This window comes from Arvicola amphibius, chromosome 3 (assembly GCF_903992535.2).
Source record: "Arvicola amphibius chromosome 3, mArvAmp1.2, whole genome shotgun sequence".
Classification (NCBI taxonomy): Eukaryota; Metazoa; Chordata; class Mammalia; order Rodentia; family Cricetidae; genus Arvicola; species Arvicola amphibius.
In genome coordinates this window covers 184,924,373-184,932,432 of record NC_052049.1, presented here as the reverse complement: position 1 = coordinate 184,932,432, position 8,060 = coordinate 184,924,373, and positions in this window count along the sequence as shown.

Below are 8,060 nucleotides of genomic sequence, written 5' to 3'. Positions count from 1 at the left end.
CTGTCATCATCATCTTAGACAGGACTAAGACTGAGGAGGGAACACATAAGATGTGTGCCTTCAAGCACACTGTAAATGTTAGCCTATTTTATGACACCGCGATTCTTGGTTTTAGAACATGAAACTGGTGGGGGCTGGAGGGATAGTTCAGTGGTCAAGAGCACTGGCTGCAGCCGGGCGGTGGTGGCGCACACCTTTAATCCCAGCACTCGAGAGGCAGAGGCAGGCGGGTCTCTGTGGGTTTGAGACCAGCCTTGTCTACAGAGAGAGTTTCAGGACAGGCTCCAAAGCAACACAGAGAAACCCTGTCTCGAAAAACCAAAACAAAGAGAGTACTGGCTGCTCTTCCGGAGGACCCAGGTTCAATTCCCAGCACCCACATGGCAGCTCACAACTGTCTGTAACTCCTGTTCCAGGGGATCCAACAAGCTCACACAAACATAGGTGCTGTCGAAACACCAATGTACATAAAATAAAAATAAATTTTAAAAAACGAATTGGCGAATGTCCACTGATAAAGGAAGAACATCTGTTTGGCAGGATTACACTCAGATGAATGGGTCCTTGAGGTCCTTGCAGCATGGCCTCCAGCCTCCGAGGCGGACCTAAAGGTTTGTGGCAGTTCCCTGCTATTTTCCACCTGGAGACAGGGACTAGCAAATCCCAGGATAGTCTTGAACTCTATGTAGCCAATGGACTTGAATGTCTGATCCTTCCACCTCCACCTCCAGAACGCTGAGATTCCAGGTGTGCCCCCACTATGCCCAATTTAGTCAGTGCTGGGGGCTCTAACCTAGAGCATGCTAGGCAAGCGCTCTACGAACTGACCACATTCCCAGCCAATTTCCATTTCTTAACTGGAAACCGAGAGGTTTCATCTGACCTCAAGGGCAATCACTCAGCAGGAGGCCATCTCTGTGACTAACCAAGGAAATCCAAGCGTCGTCTTCAAAGCCTTGCACAGACAAAGCTGTCTGAGGAATTCTTCCTGAATACCTCTGGTGAAGTCGCATATGAATCCAATAGGTGTCTGACCCTGACAGCTTGAGCTGGCTCAGCCGCCCTTTCTATGGAGTTAGAGGCCTAGTTCTCGCTCCAGCTAGTAGCCAGTGATTTACCCACCTCCGTCCATCTATAGACTAGTTTCCAGCCCAGTAAACACACAGCAAATGTATCTGGTCCCCCACAGAGCAATTACAGAACAAATGCTTAAGTACAGGTCTGGAGACCTTGCGACTCAATGGCCCCAGCTCTCAAGGCTCTTGAAGTCCACCTTCCTGCCTTTTCCAAGATAGGTGGCCACCTCACCGGTCTCCTTCCACTACAGCCCCTTTAAGCCTAGAAATTTCTGTCTGGTGTGATAGAAAACGCTGATAATACAACCACAAAATACTAGTCAGTGGCCATGAAGGCTACTTTGGGAGCTGCCATCAGAACTGGTTACAGTCATCGACGTGCAAAGATGTAAGAGTCCTAGACCTGGGTTCACTTCCTGAACCCACATGGAGGCTCACAACAGGCTAGAACTCCATCCCAGGGAATCTGACGCCCTCTTCTGGTTATCATGTGCACAGCACACAGTGCACAGACAGGTGCCAGAAAAACACCCACATTTTTTTTTTAAGTACAAAGCACATAGGTGAGGGGTTTTTTTGTTTGTTTTTGTTTTGGGGGGGTTGTTGGTTTTTTTTTTGTTTTTTGGGGGGGGTTTGTTGTTGTTTTTCAAGACAGGGTTTCTCTGTGGCTTTGGAGCCTGTCCTGGAACTAGCTCTTGTAGACCAGGCTGGTCTCGAACTCACAGAGATTCATCTGCCTCTGCCTCTGCCTCCCGAGTGCTCGGGTTATAAAGGCTTGCACCACCACTACCTGGCTCAGAGGTGAGTTTTTTGTCATCCAGATCTTTTATTTTAATGTCACCGTACATGTCACTTGGCCCCAAGAATTGGAAGGACTGCTGCTTTGGGACAGTGAAGCATCCTGAGGACCTGCTTGCCCACCTAAAAGGACTGGACCCATTTTTAAACTATCCAGGGAGTCCCAGTATTCCCTGGGATGCTTGAGATTTATCAGTGGGGGATAAGGCGGTACTTCTTGAGTTCTTTTCTATTTCTCTCGTTTTTACAAACTACTCACAGTGTGGTTTCTATTCATGAAAGTTCCTTTGCTATAGGAAAGCAGCCAGGTAAGCCTTAAAATCCAGTCTTAAAGATTTTCCAACTCCTTTGTCAAAACTGTGAGTTTTGCTAGACCTGGTGGCACATGCCTTTAATCCCAGCACTCAGGAGGCAGAGGCAGGTGGATCTCTATGAGTTCAAGGCCAGCCTGGTCTACAAGAGCTAGTTCCAGGACAGACTCTAAAACTACAGCGAAACCCTGTCTCAAAAAACCAAAAAAGAAAGTTTCATGTATGATTACTAGTGTGTCTGTGTATGCCCATGCCATGGCATGCATATGGAGGACATCTTTGCTGAGCTAGTTCTTTCCGTCCACCTTTATGTGGATCAAACTCAGGTCATCCAGCTTATGCAGTATCTTCGATCTGCTGAAGCATCTCAGCAGTCTAGCAGGCAGACATGGAGAATGGTGCTTAGCTCCAGCCCTAGCTCCAGCCCCACTACAGCCATCAGCAACTGCATGTCTATCAAATAGGAACCCACAGCCTGGAACCAGCCCTGAGAGCAGGGGATGCTATTGATTAACTTCTAATTCCCATACAAAGGCATGTCAATCTCCTGCCATGAAATCAAGACAGCGACGAGGCTGCTGACAGCAACGGCTCAGTGGCCAGAGCACTCACTGCTCCTGCAGAGAACCCAAGGGCCATTCCCAGCATCCACGCTGAGCAGCTACAGCCACCTGGAACTCCAGTTCCAGAAGATGTGACACCTTGCTTCCTCAGGATTGCACTCAGATGCAAATACTCCCCCGCACCACACACACACACACACACACACACACACACACACAGTTTAAAAATGAAAAATACCCAGGGGGTAGTGGAACACGCCTTTAATCCTCAGGAGGAGAGGCAGGTGGACCAGAGTTCAGGACAGCCTGGTCTACAAAGTGAGTTAGTTTCAGGAAGGCCAAGGCTACACAGAGAAACCCTGTCTTGGAAGAAGGGTGGGGAGGCTGAAGTGATGACTCAGTGGTTAAGAGCACTTGCTGCTCTTCCTGAGGATCTAAGTTCAGTTCCCAGCACCCACATGTCAGCTCACAACTACCTGAGTAACTCCAGCTCCAGGGGATCTGATCACCAGTTTTGGCCTCCCTAGGCATCCATACACTGATAGCATACAAATACACATATACAGAGATATTCACAAATTTTTTAAAAAAGAAAATAAAAAAGTCAGACAAGGTTACTTATTTATTATTATTTATTTTCATATACAAAAAGATAAAACTTGAAATAGTTCTAGATTTTTCCTCCTATTCTGTTGGGGGGTGTGGCTGCTCCTTCACACAGGGGGAAAAACTACATTCACATCGGTTTGTTTGAGGACCCAGTGCAGAATTCAAGCAGCAAAACCCCAACTTAGCAGATCTAATTTCAAACTTGACACTCGTTTCTAAAATTACCACAGGAAAAAGGAGCAAAGATCCACTGCAAATGAATGAACTATGATACAATGTTCTTTCCAAAATGTTTGCATTTTGCAACTGTAGTTACATGGATGTCTGCTTCAGGCCATTATAGGTGTGTGTGTGTGTGTGTGTGTGTGTGTGTGTGTGTGTGTGTGTGTGTGTGTGTGTGTAATATATATAGATATATATAAATCAGCACACTTTTCAAATCCAGACAGGGTAACAGCAACAAGCTTAACTCTGTATGTATGTGTATATATATACATATATATGTATATATATATACATATATATATTTTAAGACATGATACTTTAGTATAACTTTTGTTAATTCAGTAGTACAAGCTATTTTCTGATCTACAAAATGTTTGTTTTATAGCTACAAGGGTGGAAAGTGTCCCACTACATTTACACCTCACATATTCTGGCAAACAAACAGTACTCAATCGAATTGGAGCCCCAAACTAGAAGTTTTTAGTTTCAGCACTTGAGAGAGCTTCCTCACGTCTACACAGCCTGAAATCATAGACGAGTCACACTTCCAGACTTTGCAATGACTCGTCATTTTAAACTGTGAGAAACAGATGAATCCAAACTTTTAATTACAATTCATATATACAAGTTAGATAACACAGCTCAGTGAGACTTAGCTACCCATCCTAAGGGCGGCACACACATTCTCCACTAAGTTAGACAAGTCTTAAGTTTTTTTTCTTCCAAATAATGTACAAATTTAGAAGTAGCTGGTAAAACTGATATATAAGATGGTAAATAAAAAGTGACATTTTCTGTTGGTTCCAAAGCTGTCCCTGCAAAATTCGACGCTCTGCTGTATTTCCAACTCACTGTCTGTCACATGCCAAGTGCTCTTCTCCACGGGAATGGACATCAAACTCGACGCAAGGTGAGTTTGCAGTACTGCACAACACTAAGACAGATTCAAGGGCGGATGTGAAAAAAGAGCAGCGGGTGAAAATGTGGCCTCTAACGTCACCGCTGGGACCCTGTCGCGTTCACAAGCAGATTCTCTCCTACAGTTGACAACGGCATCGTGTGGATTTGTGTCATGGCACTGAAATCTCCAAGTCTGTGGCTAATCTGCAGTAACCCTCGCCTTCCGTTCTCAAGTACCACCCAATTGTCTTTGCATTTTTATAGAATTCTGGAAAAGGAAAGTGAGGGAAAGCAAGCCGCTGGCATTTTAATAATTGCACTCTTGTTGGTGGGCCTAGCATTTCAAATGAGGTCTCCTGCCCACGTGACAACTGCTTGCTCCCAGGCGGCCTCTGACAACTCGTTTCCTACTCCGGTCTCCGTCACGCTTTTCCCTTATGGAGAAATTATTTGGCTAAACTCATACACTTCGCTCGTGGCAGTGCTCTGGGAAAACCCCACTAGGGCTAAAGCACTTGCAAGGACTGAGGTCAGCAGTCCGCTAAGCGGGGCAGACACCAGAAACCCGGAGGGCTGAGTTGAAGCCCACCAGGTGCACGCTGACCGTAGGGTCCCATAGTCAGCGGGACAGCAGGGCAGCCCAGGGCAGGCAACTCATGGCTGAGTTACCACTTTTAATCTCACCCTGCCGTCTGTGCCCCAGAGACAAAAATTCAGATGTGATGACAGCTGGTTAATTAAGCTTTTTGAACTGGTAAAAAAAGGCTCTTTAAAAATATATATATATTTATTTAAAATACATCAAAATGACAAGCAGCCATATCCCACAAGGCCTAATTCCACAGCAACGTACACTACAGACATCTTCCCAGAACACACTGTGGCAGTGGACAGGGGTGGGGGTGGGGCTTCTACCCTGCTGTTTGACGGAATGTTCTAGGTCTGAGCTCTGGCGACTGGAAATGCGGGCGTTACAAAGAGCTCGTCTATGGAGCTCATTTGCGTGCGAGACCAGACAGTTAGGTTGCTTTGCCTATTCAGACACATGAGAATACTGAACACGGCAGAATGCACAGGACACAGGAAGCACCGTTCGGATGACACACCCAACCAGTCCCCCGCAGCGCCAGGACAGGCTTGCCAGGAGCCCCTGGGTCCATTTGGGAAGTTTTGCTTTAAAACGAGTCAGTGCCCACACTCAGTGGGCCTCCTGCACGTGTGGTAGGAGTCGGCAGTTATCAAGAGAGCCCAGCTGGTGACACCGTTCAACATGAGGTCTGAGGTAACCGGTTCTTAAAGTACCCGGATCACACAAGTGCATCCAGAAATCAGGGCTGGAAAGGGAGGCAGGGAAGGGGCGGGGGCTAGAAGAGACAAGTAGAGAAAGCTTACTGCAGTTGCTTTTGAGGGGTGGGTGACAAACCAAGGCACAACAGAATTACATTCCGAGACAGGCGGCTGGAGAGCACAGAAGTCTTCTTTTATGGGGAACAGAAGCGGGGGAGCTGGCTTCCAGAATGCAGCTAGAGCTGGGACTAAGTGTCCCCAGCAGAAAGGGGATAGATAACATGTAAAACAACATTCTAAAACAGGATGAAGAGACCACGGCTGGCTTGAAACTCACTAAGGCTCTCTTAGCAGGAGCACCCATCCAGTGTAGTTCTCTTAGCAGCAGGCTGGAGCCAGCAGGCAGGGTATAGGGAGGAGGTCTTCAGTTGGACCTCAGAACTGGCCATGGGACATGATTTAGCTGAACTATCCACCTCCCCATCCCTATGCAAAGTCCCACCCACTCTCTCCCCAAAATCAAAAGTTGAGATGAAGGCCTCCTAGGCCTTGCCAGAAACCCTCTGCGGGCATCTGAAAGACACCCCACTCTGAGACTGGGGTACTGAGCTTCCTCTGTTGGCTCCTGCTTCACAATAGAGCAGAAAGCAGCCCTGATCAAAAGGGACAAACTGTGCCTGGGAACCCTCCACTTAATTCCTTCATGAGCCACACCATTTCCAAAGAATTACTCAGTATGGTCCTAGATGGTCTGGTTAGCGGAACTCAGGCCACCAAATCCCATTTGAATGTTTTCTGTGGCCCAAATCTTTCTCTAGATGCGTCCCTCATGGCTCTGTGCTACCGCTTCCAAACCCAGTCAGGTGACTACCTTCTACCTAAGGAACAAAGTTTCAACCTCAGAACCCCTTGTTCAGCATAAATCAAACCCACTACAAGCTCCTCCCTTCGCCCGGCCACTGTCCCCTCCACAGGCAGGGAGCAGGACTGAGCCCTCACTGCCCTGTGAGTGGAGCTTGGGCAACGGAGACCCGTAAATCGACTCCGGGCTGCCAGGGTATTCAGGAACCCATGCAAGTGCTAAGCTCCAGCCCTCATACTCCAGTGCACGCACGATCCTGAAAGTAAAGCTCATCGGCTTGGATTACATCTCACTCCGACTCACTAGTTTATAAAAATAATCTGTAGTACAAAACAATCTCCACACTGTGTGGGGGCGACTGTCATGTGGCAGAACTAAATAGATGGGCGGAGCCACAGGCTTTGTAAAGGAGAACTCCAAGTGACGTCTATTAACAGAACCACTCAACCACTCTTATTTACAACACTGTCTAACAACACTGATGCAGAGTGGTCAGGAGTCAGGGAAGGGCCCGTGCGACGAGGGTGGGCGCTCCAGAACCTGAGGCAGCGTTCGTTCACTCACATAAAACCCACTTTTGCTTGCCCCTCTCCACCAAAAAACTAACGGGGCCACTCGCCTCCTAACTGTAAACTCAAACACAAAGTCTACAAATGAATGTAGTATGTCTCATCTGCAGGTGTCCAGATCTCCCCGCTCCGACAGCAGCCACGCGCACCCATACGGCAGCCTACACTAACTCAGCCTCGCCAGTCCACGGACAGAGGCCTGGAGAACAAGAGGCCGTGCAGAGCCCACTGCCCCACACTGACGTTTTAATTCTTGAGGGAACTGTTGCCAGGTGCTTCCGTGGGTGGGGAAGTAGCGCTCATTGGCCTGGGCACTAAGGAGACAGGCATAGCACCGCAAGGGCAAAGTCTTCCTTCCTTCACGCCTGGAAGACGCCAGCATGAAAATGCTAAACTTGGTTCAGGAAAAAGATGTAGGCATTCCCGATCTCAGTTCAAACTGTCGGCCCAACAGTAATTTATAGCAATCGCAAAGAAGTCCAAATAGCAATATCCCAATAGCCCACCAAAGAACTTGGCCTGATTTATTGATTGAACTAATGTTTTTAAATGTGTTGGAATCAACTAATTGATTCCCAACGAAGTGTTTTAAACTTAATTTAATGCTCTATAAAACTAAATCATTATCCCAAAACACTTTCCTAAACCTCCCAGAGGTCTGGGGTACATTCCCAGTAGAATTGCTGGCTACACAGCTACCCAGAAGCACACATAAAGAATTACGCATTAAATCCTGGGTGCACAGAAAGTTTAGCATCTAGACTGTAAAGGACTCATCGGCTGAACTACGCGGCCTTCTTATCTAAAACAATGTTAGCTGGGATTTAAGATCAACACCAGGCCAAACAAGCCAGCTGCTG